Here is a 17,582-nt window from a genome sequence, read left to right on the forward strand (position 1 = left end):
GCACAGACAGTAGGTTAGTGTCAGTTCCAGGACTAAGACCCTGGCCTCTTGGTCCCAAATGCCACGCCTGGACCCCTAGGATCCACAAAGCTCACCAGGCACAACTTCCATGAAGCACCCCTGTAGCCAATGATGGCAGCAGGCACTGTCCACATGGGAGTATCAGCCACACCGTACTGCCAGGTGTCCACCGCATCCTCTTTCCCCATGGGAAGGAACCAAGTCACCATTTCCCTGGCAGCAAGTGTTTAAAAAATGAGTTAATGATTGAAGTCCACAAATGGTTCCCAAAACAGGACTCCCCACAGCATCAGGGAGGTACTAAGAAGGTCGCCTGTCCCAGACAGACTTAATTTTCTCTAAAGAGAGAAAAATGCAGCCCAGGAAACAAACCATCATACTGGAAAACACAGTGAAGTTGAAATTTAAGTCATAACACAAAGAACAGGAAATGTGAAATTTTTTTGTGGACATAACCTATTCTAATGAAATGGCACTTTTTTTCCTAAGAAAGTTAAAATCAAGCACACGTTTCAGAGTCATCTGCAAATCGGAAAGGGTGCAGGAAGCCAGAACCACCATTCCTACGAGTCCATTTGTGACTCCTAATTTCATCCCATCCAACCAACCGATGGCTTTGAACAGTTTTGGAGGAGAGGTTCAAAGTGTTGTATCCTTTCACATTTATTACACACCTGCTGGAACCAAAGAGCTTGGATCCTTGGTGACATTTTTCATTTCATCATGACACTGGGCACCATTTCCTTTTACACAAGAGGAAACGGAAGAAATGAGAGCTTAATAAATTTGCCCATAGCAAGTAAATAATGAGTAATTTCAACCTTGATCTGTGTAGCTATGTCGCTGCCCAAAGACAACTCAGCAAAGGGTCTAAGGGAGTAGCAGGTGGGGTCAGGCGTCTAGCCAGTCAAGGGTTCTATTCAAGCACATTCTAGTGTGCCTGTTCACCACATGGGCAGCAGTCAAAGCAGCAATCAGAATGGTCAGACTTGCACACACCTACTGCTAATTAATCATGGCATTTGTAGAAGTGAAATAGACAGGAAACCTACTAAATTCTTACTTGATTTGTAGAAGCAGAACATTTCTAGATAAAGTGAACAAAAGCCTAACCTGAGTCACAAAAAGAGTCATGGCCCCTCCATCAGTTCTCAGACTTGAACCCATTTATAGACCCAGAACCCCTTAATTGAAAGGAAGGGTAGGTGCCCTTAAGAAAGGAGCCACGTACGTTGCCAAAAATTTATACTGTTAATCTTTCTCTCAGCCTTCCCCCAAAGAGGCCTAGAGCCTTTTCCTAGGGGAAAGGAAATAACCAGATCTTTTAAGGATTACTGAGCACTGGCTCCAACTCCAGGAAAACCTAGATTACTGACAGTAATTTCAGGAGACTCACAACATCACTGGTGGCCCACCAGTCAGAGTAAGTGCTTATGAAATGCAGGCGATCCAAGGGGTGTTAGCTCAGATCCATGTCATGGTGAGTCCAGTGGGTCTCCAAACCCGTCTTGTGGTTATTTCCCCAGAATGCATAATCGGAATAGACATACTCAGCAACTAGCAGAGCCCCCACACTAGGGAAGCAAGGAGTAGTTTGGTTATTTTACTGAGGGAGAAAGAGGTTTTGGGAGGTCTAAGTGTGGTCTGAAAGCCCAAATGTGCTCCACCTCCAGAGTTAACTTGGAACACTTAAGTTTGGGGTTTACTGCATGTGTTTGGCTTCAAAGAAACAGGCTCAGCTCAGCACTTGAACATCAGGATTAATCTTTCCAGCAGTGAAGAGCCATGACACCTATCAAGTTTCAATTGCTAGCTGAAACCCTTGATAGCTGCTAGAAAAATAATGTGCAATTATAGCCTAGAAACATAAATTTTCAAGGCCACGGTGCTCTCAGAATATAATAAATGAAATGTGGTTAACCACATACGTGGTAGGGACTGCAACCCCCAGCATGAGGAGGGAAGAAACTCTCCAGATTCAACATTAGCTGAACCGTGGATAAAGGCACACAGGGGATAGAAGTACCAGGGCTTAAACCAAGAAATGTTTCTCTACATTCTTCCAAGTTATGGTCTCCTAAAATCTATACCCCATAGGCTTTCTGGTGACTAGGAGAGTTATAAGTAGACACATGAGGTATAAGTATTTCTGCAGATAGTAATGCAATGACAAACACCGGTTTCCTCCTCTGGAGAATTCCTTACATATAGGGTGCTTTGGGGACAACAGAATGACAGTAAAGCAGAAACCATGCTACCACAGGATCTGGGCATTGCAAAGCCAGTGGCCCTCTGCCTCCCATATCTGACATCTGGTCTAGCCTACACCTCAATCATTGTGACCTCAGGCAGGGCTGGTCTTCAGCAAAACTGGGTACAATGAGAGGAACCTGCCAGGCATCCCTGACCCATGTGTCCCTGGGGCCCTTACTCAGGGACAAAGAAGCCATTTTAAAGGGCTGCAGAGGGACTCAGTGCTCACATATATGCATAATAGTGCTTCTGTCTGTGAACACTTACTGGGCATCTCTTATGGGCTCAGCATGGAGAATATCTGCCTTCCAGTCTATTGGGGAAGAAGCCAGGAAGTAGAGTGTAAAGCAGCAGCACCAGGCCAAGTGCAGGGAGGCACTCTGCATGTCCTCAGAGGGGACTTTGATTTCCAGGATACCCAGAAAGGTTCCCAGAGGAAGGGACTACTGAGCTACATCATGTTGACTGGAGGCAAATGCACATCCAAGGCACTTCACTCTCTCTCTTTGCCCACCAAACTGCCTGATGCCTTTGCTGTGACTTCTTTTCTGCTCTGTTCAACCTTAGTATTCATTTCACCCCAATTTCACCTGAGCAAAAACTCTGGGCTCTTACACGCTCTCAGGCAGCAGTGATGAACCCATCGTCTCCCTTATACCCAGTTTCTGAGCGGAATTTTAAGCCAGCACCCCCAGAGCTAATCCTCCTGGTATCTCTGGTCCTGTAAACCCCTAAAAACAATTCCCTATTGGGTAACTATGGACTTGTCTCTCCACTGTACAACACACTCGGTGTCCTGCTCTAGACAGTGAAGTATGCAAAATCCACCGAAAGGCTTCTCATCCCCTCCTCCTCTGGCTGGGCTTCCCCATGACCTCCCCACCTCGTTACCCCATTTGGGACTCAGATAGGAAGATTCTTATTAAAAGGTGACAAAATGAAAAGTAAAATATCAGAGGCCAGAGGAAGTAAGATACAGATCTGAGAAAACAGTCGTATATGAAAGGATTAGGAAATAAATTAGAAGAAACTCAAAGGATTTAGAATCAATTTCAGGTGCACTGGAAGAAAAATCCTTCTAGTATTGGGAGAACAGATCCAAGTTAAAACCTGGGCAGTCAAGAGGTTCCATCCTCTCCTGGATGCTTGATAATGTTTTACCTTGAGGTTTATAATTCTTTTTCACTTCTTAGCACTTTCTGGGATGATACCTTTCAAAGTGAAGTCAGGACCACCTGCATGAGAATCACCTGAGGGATTTGCTAAACTGCGGTTTCTGGGTCCCCAAGAATTCTTCAGCATTCTGAAGTCTGAAAAAGCCACAGAACTAGGTAGTTTATCATTCTTAAATGGTTGCAATACCCGTGCTAAATCACTCAGTTAAACTGCTGTTTAAAATCTGAAGGAGACACTAGTGGCTAAATTGCTTCCTTTAGAAATTGTTAGATTCTAAAAGTAGTAATAGTGCAGTCACATTGTGACCAATTTTAAATGATGTAGAATTTACACATTGAAGCCAAGAAGATCTTTGCAAAGCATAAATCTGATCATATCACTCCCATAGGTAAAACACTTCAATGACTTCCCACTGCTCCTCTGATAAAGGCCCAGACCTGTAGTCCTGATGAGTCCTTCTCCCCAGGCCAACCCAGGTCTGGAGTGCTCCCCACACTGAGCACCCTGATCTTCACTTTCTTCAATGTTGAAGTCCACCCTTCACATGACCTTCACATATGCCAGTCATCTGCCGGGACTCTTCTTTCCCCAGTACACCATTCTCCCTCTTCCAGCCCTCCAGCTACTTAATACCCCTGCCCTGGGCCCTCCCAGCAGCAGTCCCTTCCCCCACAGCACTTGGCACAATTCAAATGTCACATGTATTTGTGTGATCCTTTGAACAATGTACATTTCCTCCTCTAATGTCTAAGCAGCCCATAAAATCAGCAACAGGTCTATTTTGTTCCTAGGAAGGAGACACACTATTATTTATGTATCACCTAGCACACCTCATGGTACATTGCATGTGCTCAATAAATATCTGTGGATGAAAAATGAAGAACATTTCACAAGGAAATAATGGAGGCAGATTCAGACCCACAATAGCCAATTAAGAATTTAAAATATACTCTGATCCCTCTCCTAAAAGTTAAAGGCTCCAATGTTTCCCCAGCTCCCTGAAGACTAAAGTCCTCGGTGGTTTCCCTTCTGCTGAACATGACACTGGTTACCTTCTTTTGTACTTATCACTCTAAATGGATGAGCCCAGCTCATCATAGTTCAATTCTCAAATTTTGAAAGAAGAGTGAAATTCCACATTAAAACTGTGATTCTGCCATTTCTCAGGCCCTTTAATTGATCTGGTTATGAAAAATCACCCTAGAGCTTGTTCACTGTCTGGAAGATACATGCTAAAATAAAAACAGACCTGGGGATTTCACAATGATTTATTTTGGGGTACCTTCATGTTTCATCATTTTCAGCTCCAGGCATCGATTCTCAGACTGTTTCATAGCCCTTTCATATGCTAGAATTGTTAATAGCACATTTCAAAAGATTTCAAATGGCCCTAAATAAGCCAGCAAGAGTCGCAACACAATTTCCACTACAGAGGAAGGACGCCTCATGGGGGTACAAATGAGTCTGCCATTATTGCTCTCTGCCCTCTGTCCTCTGCCCTCTCGCTGGCAGTCAGCCCTGGCTCAGGTAACGGTAAGTGGCTGGCCTGCCGGTGATCCTCTACATGTTCCTGAAGTGAAGCTCTCAAAACCTTCACCCAGCAGCACGGCCGCTCAACACAAGGTCCCAGCATGACAGGCTCATCTGAGGCAAACTGAGTTGGCTCACCAGTAGAGACTTGGCAGCAGGAGAGCGAGCATCTGCTAAAGTGCAGGAAAGAGCACTCGGTTTGGATCTCTGTGATGCTGGGCAGCCAGCCCCCCTGACATAAATTTAAGCATCTGTGAAATGGGTATAAGGCAAATTAATATGTCAGAGTCACTGTTAAACTTATAGTCATTTTGGTGTGAATATAATTATCCTGTGATGTAATGTAAATCTCTATTTCACTATTTTAAATATTTATATGGGGTTTTAAGCATTTACTTAAGGTTGTAGCCTATTTCAAGTTATACACCAATCCTGATACAGGTAAAGAGACATTGCTTCATGTTGGACAATCTAGCAGCTGAACAATCCATACTTATCCTACTTGGGAGAAGAGAAAGTGACTGGAAATTTTATTTTACACTGAAGATGGTGTGTAATTTGTCAGGTATCAAACCAGATTTGAATAGAGTGATTAGATGAGTGACTTTTCATGACTCTAGTCAGAGGGGTGGCAAAGCAGGGAGGACTATAGACTTTCAAAGCACAGGTTGGAGAAGGATTTTCCATTTAGCAGCTGTCCCTCCCATACCCAGACTTCATAGAGGTTTGATGAATATACTGCAGCAATTTTTTTTATCCACTTCATAAGAGTAGTTATCAAGTGACAGGTATATGAGCTACTACTTAATGAGCTGGTGAATCAGTAAGCTAGTTGTTGCCTTCCTAAAGGAGCATAAAAAAGGCACCCAAACAAACTGGAACTAGACAGAAAGAGTGAATAGAATTGAAAACAGGTGGCTCCTACTTAGGTGGCCACTAAACAAAGTGTCCCTGACCTAGGACACTTTTGAAAAGGAAAATGAGTATAGTTAATTATACTGAGACAACAGAGATATAATGGGTCTGGCCCCTCAGGACTATAATTATTCTACTTTTATTTTTCTATTTTTATCCTCAGAGCATTTTCTAATCTTGTCAATGGGTTCAGATAGAAGGAGAAAAAATTAACACATTACTACCACCCACCTGCCAATGAACATTTCAATAGTCCCCTACTTACTGGAAGGTTCCAAATGATTCAGAAACGGACATTTACAAAGTGTTATTGGAACCATTGAGCTTCCTTAACAGGCAACATAATAATATGAAACCGAGTTCAAATGAATTAAACTCTTGACAGTTGCTCCTCCACTAGTACCCCACCAATGAGGTGATTTCCCACTGGGCTCCTGTCTTCACTGGACAAGTGCAAACAGCACCCAGAAAACTGAAGTCAAGGAAAGGGAAAATGCCCCTATTAGCAACCCAAAGTAAAATAATAATAAAATAAAATAGTAAGATCCCAGGTTAGTTCTAAATGAAAGGGGCATAGAAATCTATTTACAAGAGCTTTTATTTGAGGACCCTAACTTGCCAACATGATCCATTTTATTGGTTCTTTTCATTAACAACTGACCACAATTTTTCCTGACTTGTATTTCAACAGTTTACATCTCCTGTATTCTTGAAGAAAAGATACATTAATCAAATAGCCTAGTCAAGATTTTAGGAGGAATTTCCTAGACTACTTTGCGAAGATGAAATAATAAAAGCATGTCTTTAAATGATTTTAGCAATATATCTGAATATTAAGCATCTGAATAGAAACTACTGAATTAGTAATAATATCAATAACAGCAAATCCAACCCACAGCTTTAGGAGTTCCCTACTTTATAATCATTATTATACTTGATTACCTCAGCAACTCTAAGGCAGAGGGACTTGTATTAACTCCATTTGAAAGATGTAAAAACTAAGGCTGAAAAAGATAATTAACTTGAATCAACTTAACCAGCCTGCAAAATCAAAAAGATACTTGAACCCTTAACCAACAAGGATGGATTTATTTAGCTTTAAACCTCAATGACTTACTTTTCCCTCTTTCCTAAATCCAATCAGTCACCAAATCTTTTAGTTTTTCATGAATGTCAACATCCTTTCCCTCTGATGTGCTTCCAGCTGGCAGGAATGGGAGGGGGGGTCTCTGGAAGTTGTCTTCTAAAAGGAAAAGGATTGGCTCACTACTCAGACGAGCTGGGGTGGGTAGAGAGACCTGTTTTCCAGTTGCATTTACATAGCAAGAATACTGCTTTATTTATTTATTTATTTATTTATTTAACAAAGATTGTGTGTTTATTCAAGTGGGCCTAGGAGTAAGGAGCTAGCAGTTTCCATCTTTCTGCGGATCCTCCCTTCTGCTGTAACATCTAATCTACCTTCCATGTTGCCTTGGAAGTTGTATTTCTACTTGAATTCCAACTGTGTCTTTTAGTTGCCCCAAATCCCTTGGTCTTCCTTTCTGCTCAACTCAAACGCACAACTACTTTAAAAGTAGACACAGGACAGATTCCAGACTTTCTCCCAAAGCCCCTGATTGCCGTATTCCCCGGACACATCATGTTCTTTAAATACTCAGCTTTCTTGATCTTTCTCAAAGACACTTCATTGTGAACTCCTTCCTCTGTGATCTGTACTCTAAATTTACATTTTTCATACTCCATTATGATTATTTATTAATGGTTCTGTCTCCTATTATAGCCCTCCCTCCCCACACTGCTTATATGAAGTTGGTCTTAATAGTGTCCAGTGCCTTGACTGCAGAACATAAAATGCCATTAAAATGGCTGCTGAATGAATAAATGAATGCATGCATGAATGAAGTATTTCGATAGATGCTGCAAGCCTAGAAATATTTTAATTGGAAAATATTTTATGCATTTTAAGTGTAAGCCACCCATTATTTTTAAAAATATACTACACATAAAACACAAATCTTTATTGTGCTTCTCTCATGTAAATCTAGGCAAATGTTTCTCCAAACTCTCAAATCAAGAATGGACAGTAATTGTGAAAATGGTTCTAATGAGTTGAAGTCACTTCCTGGTAGTAGAGTAAGTCTAAAGATGATAGAAACATAGTCATCCTTGATAAAAGTTTTGATTTAATGTGATTTGTACTGACTTGCTATAAAAGTGACAAGCACTGGAGAAAATAGGATTTTGCAGCTGATACAATAGTTTCTCTGCTTTTAAAGACCTTTCATTATTAGGAGAGCTGTATGGATTGTGTGTGTGTGTGTGTGTGTGTGTGTGTGTGTGTGTGTGTGTGTGTGTTTCTCACACATACATACATAAACAATACACACTTATATTTCATGTATGAAAGAATCAGTCCCATTCTCTCAAACCGAAATTTTTGAGTCCTCAGTCACTTGCCACAGAGTGGCCCACAATTGTAGTAACTAGGACACAGAGTCCACTATAAAAATGCTACGAAAATGGTGGGGTGGAATAGAGGTGAGGCTGGTCAGGAGTCAAGTAAAAAACCAGCTTTGCTGAGTGTTATTGGAATTCACTCTTCACTCAGCCAAAAATTCGCTATCTAGCCAAAGTCCCTCCACCAGCTCTACCTCCCAAGCCACATGCCTTCTGGGGACCAAGGGCAAAGCCAGCTGTGGCTCTGCATTTGGATTAAAGAGCCTGAAAACAGGAAAAAAAAATTATTTTGAAATGCATTACGCTTTGAAATTAAGGGTAATTGTGTGTAGCAGCCTGGAAAATATAGCTCATCCAGTACTGCTCAGCCACAGAACCCCATGGCACAAAATGCTGGCACTCAAAACGAAATTTCAGACTGAGAAAAAGGCACAAAGGGCGGAAGGAAGGGTGGAGGGTTGCTGCTGGGCTGACTTACAAGAAGGCCGCTGCCTTGGGGAGACAGAGCTAGCATATAAGATGGTGAGATTTCTGCATTGCTTAAGCCACTAGATGCTGCTCTGTGCTGCTACAGCAGCCAGAGAGTGGAGGTAAATAAAAGGTCGACAGATAATTACGTAAGAAAACAAATGTGGCAAGATTAGGACAGAAATTTAATGGGCAGAGTGGAAAAGGATTTCACATATAGCAGTACCTTAAAGCTTCGCCCTGACCAGCTACAATGATGTCCTGGTCACACAAATGGAATACCAATATTTATTCCTAGCCAATGTGCATTTTAGCAAAGGACTTAACCCTGTTAACTCATTGCCACACAGACATTTCCTTAGTCTGTGGCAGAGGCCCCCGAATGAGCCATACTTACCTTCCTCATTTCATTTATCTCACCCCCATGACAGTTAATGCAGTCACCAGTGACCAGAACTCACAACATGTGAGGAAACCAAGGCATAAAGCCACTAGCTATAGTTTTCTTCAGCCATGGTGCCAGAAAGAAACACACGTGAAATTCAAACGGGAAACGGACTTGGGTTAGGAAGACAATTGCAATACAGGAGGGAAGGGAGCTCCAGAGGAAACTGGAGAGCAAGAAGGAAGGAATGAACATAAAGGGTGAGACCACCCATTTGTGAAGAATACACCACCTTAGGGTCTAAGGAATAACCAGTAAATAGAAAACTGGAGCAACTGGAAAATTGGTCTACTGATGCAAGAAAACAAAACAGTGGTTCCCAAATCAGGGAGAAGGGGTTGCCTCTGAGGGGACAATTGGCCAAGTCTGGAGGTATTTGTGGCTATCACAGCTGGGTGGTTCTACTAGCATCTAGTGGGTAGAGACAAAAGAAGCTAGTAAACATCCTGTAATGTACAGGCCAGCCCCCACCACAAAGAAGTATCCAGCCCCAAATGCCAGTAGGGCTGAGGTGGAGGCTACCTGAAATAAAAGGTCAACATACAATGAGCAATCGCCTGCAAGTAGAAAAAGAATTGAATCAGGAGCCTCAGCAGCACCCAAAGGAGAAACCATTCTGGATAAAGACTCTGGTCTCTGGTTGACATTAATCTATGGGGCTGGAGAAGTAGCAGAACTTACGATCGGCTGGAAAATACTGCTAAATGTATTCCTTCCCCGACAACTGACATGCGCCCCCCAAATTGGTTCCACGCTTTTGCTTTCACCATGACTCATCCACAGAGAAAGAAGTGTTGGCTAAAGAATATGTGTCTATTCTCCTTGGCAGACATTCTTCTCATTTTTGATTAATGAACTGCACTCCTGCTTATATGATTCAATGTCATGAGCCTGGGTGATGGGCATGCTGCTCCTGAGAGGACTCAAGGCTCTCTCAAGGCTAGGGGGTCTGCTTTGGAGTGAGATATCCAAAAGGAGGCACTGACTGAAAAACTCAGCCTTATGGTGGCAGACATCCAAACCCAGGGCACGTCTACCAGCATAGAGGAGCGGTGGGCCCCCTGGATAGCTGGGGCATAACTGGACGTGGGAGGCCCAGGCTCAGACTGGGGTACCCAACGACAGGTATCGTGGTGGACGGGAAAGAAATAGCAGAGGAAACAGCATCAGAAAAGCTGGGTAGGCTCAGATCTACTTTGTAAATACCCCCTCTGACATTCCATTCCTCCAAGTCACATCTGTAAAATGGGATAACAATACTGGGCTGCCTGTTTCCCACCATTCCTAGAGCAGCACTCCAGGAGGAGGAGTGTCAGTTGCTGGCAAAAGAGAAAAATATTCCATGGACCCTGTAACTCCAAGCCCACTGGGGCAACGCTCAATCACCTGGCCATGGTGCCCTCAAACCACTGCTCCTCAGCCAGTAAGTACAACCCACCCGACACATAGCAGCCCTGGAGTCCAGGAAGTAGTGAGCATTCCAGGGTATTCTACTGCGGAAAATTTTGTTCACTGCATAAACTGTTTGAACTAAAATAGCTAAAACTCTAGTCTCAATTCCTAAAATTGAGGTTCCAATAATAATCTTGCTCAAATTCTGGAAATCAGTGTTTGTGGGGGCCAAAAACACTGACTGAGAATCATCATCTCTTTCTATTTATACATGTGACTAATTTCTCTACTCAGCACTAAGCCAGGTCGTTGCTGTTGTTAATTCTGTTTGATGAGCTAGCCTTCCTTCTCCCACGCAGATCGCTATTGGATACTTCACTCTGCACCCAACCTTAGGCCAGTGACAAAATTCTGTTCAAACCGTACCTGCACTTGCCCTGTGGAAGTTTGGAAAGCACGGTACCAAGTCACAAGTTAACTTACTCATGGATCATAATATGTTTTGCAGCTTCAGCTCTGGCTATTATACAAAAAAGTTGTAATTGTTGACACTCAGACAACCTAAATTATCCCAGGAACTAAATTGCAGCCAGTATGTGCATTGTGGATGCAAGCTGGCTTTGCTGTCCCTAAATATGCTGTGCTAGGCACATTCAAAGGCTTTCACAAGCCACAAGCATTTCACTGGAGCCACACTCTGTCCCCTGGATGGCCAGCCTTCAAAATCCTTTATGTATGGACAGTGCTGAAGTGCTCAGCCATTTCCACTTTGGCTCAGCTAGTCACAAGCCCAGGTCAGAGAAAAAGCTTAATCAAATCAGGTAGCACAGTAGTGTGTGTGGCTGCCATCAGAAGAGATGACGACTGTCTTTGCAAACCTCTGAAAGTTATTTACATAGTTCATATGGGGAATACTAGGCATAAAATAGGAAAAGTTGAGCAGAGGAAAGTTCCAAAGATGTCAAAAGTTTAAAGACCTCAAAAGCTCTAAACTAAAACTTGGCCAGAAAAGAGTATATTTAGTCATTTTATTCTAAGTAAGGTTAAACAGTTATTACAGATGAATATACTGCCTCTCCATATCATAAAGTGAAAAACATGCCACTTGGATTTCCAGTTTCACCAAAATGGGGGCATCAAGACCTAGCACACCATCATGTTCTATAAACAGCAGCATTTTAAAAGTCAGTGGCTGAGGCTTTTACTGCACCTGACTCAACATTTGGAAATAGCATCTCTAGCAGGAGATTAAATCTATAGCATTTTTAAGAAGGGGAGGAGCATGGGGGGTATGTGTGTGTGACAATTAAGTATTTCTTAAAGTATGGCCCTATGAACTACTTCCATCAGAATCCCTGGCAAACTGGTTAAAAATGTATATTCCTAGGTCCTCCAGAATTATTAGAATATCTTTTCTTTTTACAATGACCCATATTAAGTGATACATTTGACCTTAAGATACAGCATCTGTTTTGTAAACGCACTCTGTTTTCCATTGTGCTCTCTTCTGTTTCATGCTTTAAACTGCTGGTCTGAACCTAATAAATTGATATTATTATTTATTCCTGGATTGCAACCCCAAGCTTCAAAAACCCTAGACTAGTTGACTAGAAGGAAGCAGAATAGGAGTTGCGTAATTAGCAGCAAACACTTGAGGCTTTGTGATGTATAGAGGGTTTAGTAATTCCCTACCTTCTCCAAATTCAACAGAATGAATGTCTTATAAACCAAACTATTCACCTGTATGGTTGCAGGCATAAAAAGTGGTTGCAGGCTTCAGTAATAAACCTTAAGCTGTCTTAGATGGGGACAGGAAATGTCCTCCATAGGAATGATCACCTCTAAACCTTCAGTGTTCAGAACTGATAATGTAAGTACAGTGTGCACTCCTACAGCCCCTTGGCACACCCGCAGCCACATCCTTTCTGCAAGGGCTTCAAAGCACTCCCTTCCTCCACCTCTCTCCACTCATTCACACCCAACACCCACAGGGGGCAAATTACTTTAAAACACTCAAGTATTGTTCTATCTCAACACTGTAATTTAATAAAAACTTATGATTTAGCAGCACTGTAGAAGCCCCTCATGTTTCCTCTCCCATTTTTCTCCAACATTTCTCATCTCTCTTCTCTCCTGCATCTGCCAGCCAGCTTCTTTCTCCCTCCCTCTCCTTGCCTTACCTCCTCTCCTCTGCCTTCACTTCCACCTGTTGGCAAAGCAGAGTGGGACACAGTGGGTATCTCCAACTTCACACCACTCACACTAACGCCCTTCTTTCTAGATGACTATTTCTTTGGTTAAAGCCAACACATCCAGATCTGGAAGCAAACCCCAGATCTGGAGTGGTTGTACACTATTATAAATGGTACTGGTTTTCCATTATGCCCAGGACTCACGTCTCTGTTCCTTTCTTCAGGATGAAATTCTAAGAGTCTACTAAAGGCAGAAAGGGTTCTGCAAGAAGAGCGCTGGGTTGTGGGAAAGGACAGAAGAGAAAAACCAAAGGCTGCTTGCCTGGGCATCTTACTTGCTGCTAATGCTGTAATATTTCCCTAGAGAGCCTCTCCCATAATAGACATCTCTTAGTCAGTCAGCAAGTATTTATTGAGCACCTACTAGGCTGACAATCAGTCTAGGTTCTGGACCCATGAACAGGACAAGGTTCCTGCCCTCATGGAACTTCCATTCTAAAGGAAAGTTGATCAAACAAATGATGCTCAATCACCAAACAATATCAAACAAATGAATATATAATGCCAGGGAGTAATGAATACCGGGATGGAAAACTGATTAACTTCAGAGGACCAGGTTGTGGCTGGTTGCTATTTTGTAAGAGGAAGTTAAGGAAGGCCCCTTGTAAGCTGACAGTTGGCCAGAGAACTGAAGGAAGCAAGGGAGTGAGCCCTCTGGAAAGGTCAGGAAAGGCTCCTTATGCCAAAGGAATAATATGTGCAAAGGCCTTGGGAGAGAACATGGTGAAAAGCAGGCAGTAGTCACAGTGCCTGCAGTTAAGAAGGGAAGAGAGATAAGTGTTGGAGGGTATAGTGGGTAGATATGGCCATCAACAGGACCACCCACCCTGTAGCCCAATGGCTGCTCCTGAGTTCCACCAGACCAGGGACTGAGCCTCCTCGGCTGCCCCTCCCTGACACCTACCAAGCTCCTTCCCCAATTCCCTTCCCTCCTGACATCACCTCACTTCAGAGTTCCAACACTCCAGTTGATCCCCTCACAATTTCCCAAGACAACCAATATACCTAATTTTAAAAAAATAAACAATCCAAGAAATAACGTAGTAGGAAAAAAGACAACATGCAGATTTAGCCACAGCCCTCAAGAGATAGGAAATGTACCACAGTAAAGAGCAGAGGTTCAGATGGTCAACTTTTTAAAAAGCCTGCCACATGACAGCAGGGGATGTGGCCATCTCACTTAGTCCCCAGTTCTGTAAACTGGGGGACAATAATCCTTGAAACAACCTTGGGAAGAGGTTTGGAGATGAGAGAAAATGTGAAACCATGGCCAGAGGAGGCCCTTAATAGCCGCTGCCAGCCTTTTCCATCTAAAGTGGGAGTTAGCTCTGGCTAGTTTCCAAAGTTACCCTCAAAGAGTTGATATGTAAATACAGGTCATTAATTACTTTAATTTCATAGACAAAGAAAAAAAACTCCGAAATTCCACTAGTGCCCCACCCACCGCACCCCCAAGTGACTGGCAATGCTAAATGGGGAGGCCTGAGCCTCTGCCTGTGGAGGCAGGAACCCTTGTTTTAGGTTCTCTTTAACCTTAAATACAGCGAATTAGGTCTGCATTATTCATGGTCATTGGTGTTTGCAGGCCGATGCAGGACATCATAAAATATGCTCGGTGGATCCAGGAGCTGTCCAGAGGCCCCCAAAGCCGGGTCACTACGGGGCCCAGGCCCTGTGGCTTTGGGACATCGCAGGTCCCGCCGCTACAATCCCTGCCCGAGCCTACCAACTTCAACGGCCCCCAGGCGCGAAAGGGTCACTTGGCGGGAAGTCCCCTGCATCGGAGCCCCCTCGCGGTTTCTCACACACACACACTCACACTCGCTCACACGCTTGCCGCCCTTGCGCGCGCCCGCGGCACAAGGACTTCCCAGCCCAAAACACGCGCGCGCACCCCCGGGCCAACTGAGTTCTGTATTTCCTCTTCCTCAAAACTGCTCGGGCGGTCTCCGCCGCCCCTCTCCGCTCGGATTCCAGCGCCTCCTGAGCTCCGCTGCCCCCCTTCTCTGAAGTCGCGCCCGGTGCGCCCCCTCTCCGATGCCGGAATCTCCCACCGAGGCCTCCCCTCCGTCTTCCCTGGTCCCAGTGGGGTCCTCGGCGTGTCCCCGGGAGGCAGGTACCTACTGGCAGTCGCCCCCCCGATGCCCCCAACTGCCCCAATCGCCCTCGCCCTCCCCTCCAGGCCCTCCTTCCCTCTCGCCCATCACGGCCCCCTCCCCGGAGCGCGCTAGCCCAGGGATTCCCTCCCATCTCCGGGAGCCGGAGCAAAGCCGGGAATCCGCGCCGCCAGTCCCTGCTCGGGTGCATCCTCTCGGGTCTCCGAGCACCCAAATTCCACACTACTCGTGTCCCCAGTCCCCCAGCGCCAGCAGCGCACCCCTCCGGCGGCCCCCAACAGCCGGCCCCGGACAAATCGTCTCCCTGGGTTCCCGGGCCCCGGGCCCTGCGCTCCATCCCCTGCTCCATCCGCCTCCCTCCGCTCCCACTCCCCCTCCAGCCGCCCCCCTCGGCCCAGACTTCCCCAGAGGCGAGCGTCCCGGCGCGCCCCCAGCCTTCACCCCGCAGAGCGCCGCGGCCACCCCCGCCGAGCCGCGGCGCCCCCAGGGAGGAAACAAAAGTGTCTCCGCGGCGCCCAGAGTCCCCCAGAGGAGGACGCCTCCCCCTGGCCCCAGCCCCAGCTTCTTCCCCGGCAGCGCTGAGGTCAGCGAGTCGGGGCGCGACGCCAGCCCAGGAAACTTTACGAACCTGCCCGGGGTCTCAGGACAGTGGCGACAGCGGCAAGGGTTCCCAGTGATCAGCGTTCTGGCGACCCGCGACCACAGGAGGCGGGCGGGAGGCTCTGCCGCCCAGCTGGGGGGCGCGGGGTGGGTGGCTCTGCCTCTATCCCGTGCCCATCCTCGCCCGCGCTCGCTCGCCCGAGCACACGCACTTACACTCCGGGTCGGCCGGCCACTGCGCCGCCGGCTGCCGCTGCTCTCACTTCCTCTTCCTTCCTCCTGCTGGCCAGAGACACATTTTGCATCTGCAAGGCATCCCGAGATCGACCGCGAACTCTGCTCCCGGGCGGACGCTGCGGAGTGGCCGCCGCGTTCTCCGGCACCTGCGCCGGGACACGCGTGGTTGGTGCGTTCGCCTTCCGCCTGCGCCCTGGTGCCTGCCCACTATACTTTGCCTGGGGGTGGGGAGTGCCCGCCACTTTTTGAAGTCCCCCTACTTAAAAAGAAGAAAATGTTAAACACTGTGCACGCCTCAGATCTGCTATAAATAATATGTGTGCAGAGCATGAGTTCTCGGATGAGCTCACATGCGGCGTTTTGCAGGCTCTAATTAACTCCGTCACCCTCATAGCGCCACCTCCGGGAGGCCGAGAGCGCGCGGTATCTTTTTATATGGTTTAATTTGGGGCGGCTGGTTTGGAATGTTGAGGGGTAACTTCGGTGGGCTGCTTTAAAGCTACTTCAGGAGTCTGATGTGTTGGTTGTGGCGCTCTGCGCCTACCCTTGGACAGCAAGGCAAAAATATCAACGTTTCCTCCACAGTCACATATGCATTTACTGACTACAAGATTGATTTATAATCAGTTAAGCCAGGGATTTCCTAATTTTGCATTACTTTGCCTAAAGCAAGATATTCTACTCCCAACTTGGTATTTACGGTACACGATTTAGTTCATGCAACCTACTTAAGTCATTTTCAAAGCAGAAATCAAACAGGTTAATTCCCAGTGTAGCTGCCAGAAGGGAAATGTCAGTTGTTGGAAGGCTGCAGCAGAAACACCTGTCCTCCCCAAATTCAGAAATATCTACATTGGCTCTACCAGAAGAGGCAAAGGCAGCTGCTAATGCATTTCCTTCAAACTGGCAAAAGAGGTAAATTGAAAGCAGACAGACATTAGAATCTAAGATGGAAGGCAAAACTCCACTTTTAAGTTTTAATCCCACCCCACACCATCCCAGAAAATTTAAATTTTAACCCTGAGCTGGCTGCCCATGAGCAGCCAAGAGCTCCAAGCAGCTATTGAACACTTGATGTAGCTAGTTCTGAGATGTTCTCTAAGTGTAAAATAGACTCAAGACTTAGTATGAAAAAAACAGAATGTAAAATAGCTTGTCAATAATTTTAATATTGATTATATCATTTCAACAAATGATAATAATTTAGATGTAATGAGTCAACTGGGTCAATGTATTGAGTTACGATGTAAATTTGCATATATAATTTAAAATAATTTCACTGGTTTATTCTCACATTTTTAATGTGGCTACTAGAAAAAGTTAAGATTACACTTACTCTTATAAGTGGCTCACATTCTGTTTCTAATAAACAGCCCTGATTGGATCCCCCCTTATATGCATAACTTTGGGAGACAGTTAGTAGCAAGCATGCTTGGTTGTTATAAGCCAACAACTTAAAGATTTCAGAAAAGTAATTTAACTTCTCTATCTCCTCACCTGTAAAATAGTAAGAATATAATAATAACAGTCAACAGGGCAACTGTCAAATGAGGTAGTTTAATAAAGCAGTCAGTAAATTAAAGATCCTTTACTAATGATCCTATGAGATGCCAGCAGTGATAAGTGTGAATTTGATCCACAACTTTTTAGCTAAGCCACGTGAAGGCCTTAACTTTAGTGCAGACATCATGAGCATTCAGTAAGTTAGCTGTCATA

At 45.0% G+C, this 17,582-nt stretch overlaps 1 protein-coding gene across 6 annotated transcripts in view; it reads right to left on the bottom strand.

Annotated features, from left to right (window-relative positions):
- Nucleotides 1-15,982, bottom strand: part of ELMO1 (engulfment and cell motility 1) — a 507,053-nt gene extending 491,071 nt beyond the window's left edge. For 3 of the 6 annotated variants that reach the window (XM_036897344.2, XM_036897340.2, XM_057504661.1), the window contains exon 1: nt 15,658-15,847. The gene's annotated coding sequence lies outside the window, so the exon portion shown is untranslated. Of the gene's footprint in view, nt 1-15,657 lie in introns of all 6 variants that reach the window. The other 3 variants (XM_036897341.2, XM_057504658.1, XM_057504659.1) reach the window with 3 other exon arrangements.
- Between the last annotated feature and the right edge of the window lie 1,600 nt (nt 15,983-17,582).

This window comes from Manis pentadactyla, chromosome 7 (genome assembly GCF_030020395.1).
Source record: "Manis pentadactyla isolate mManPen7 chromosome 7, mManPen7.hap1, whole genome shotgun sequence".
Taxonomy (NCBI): domain Eukaryota; kingdom Metazoa; phylum Chordata; class Mammalia; order Pholidota; family Manidae; genus Manis; species Manis pentadactyla.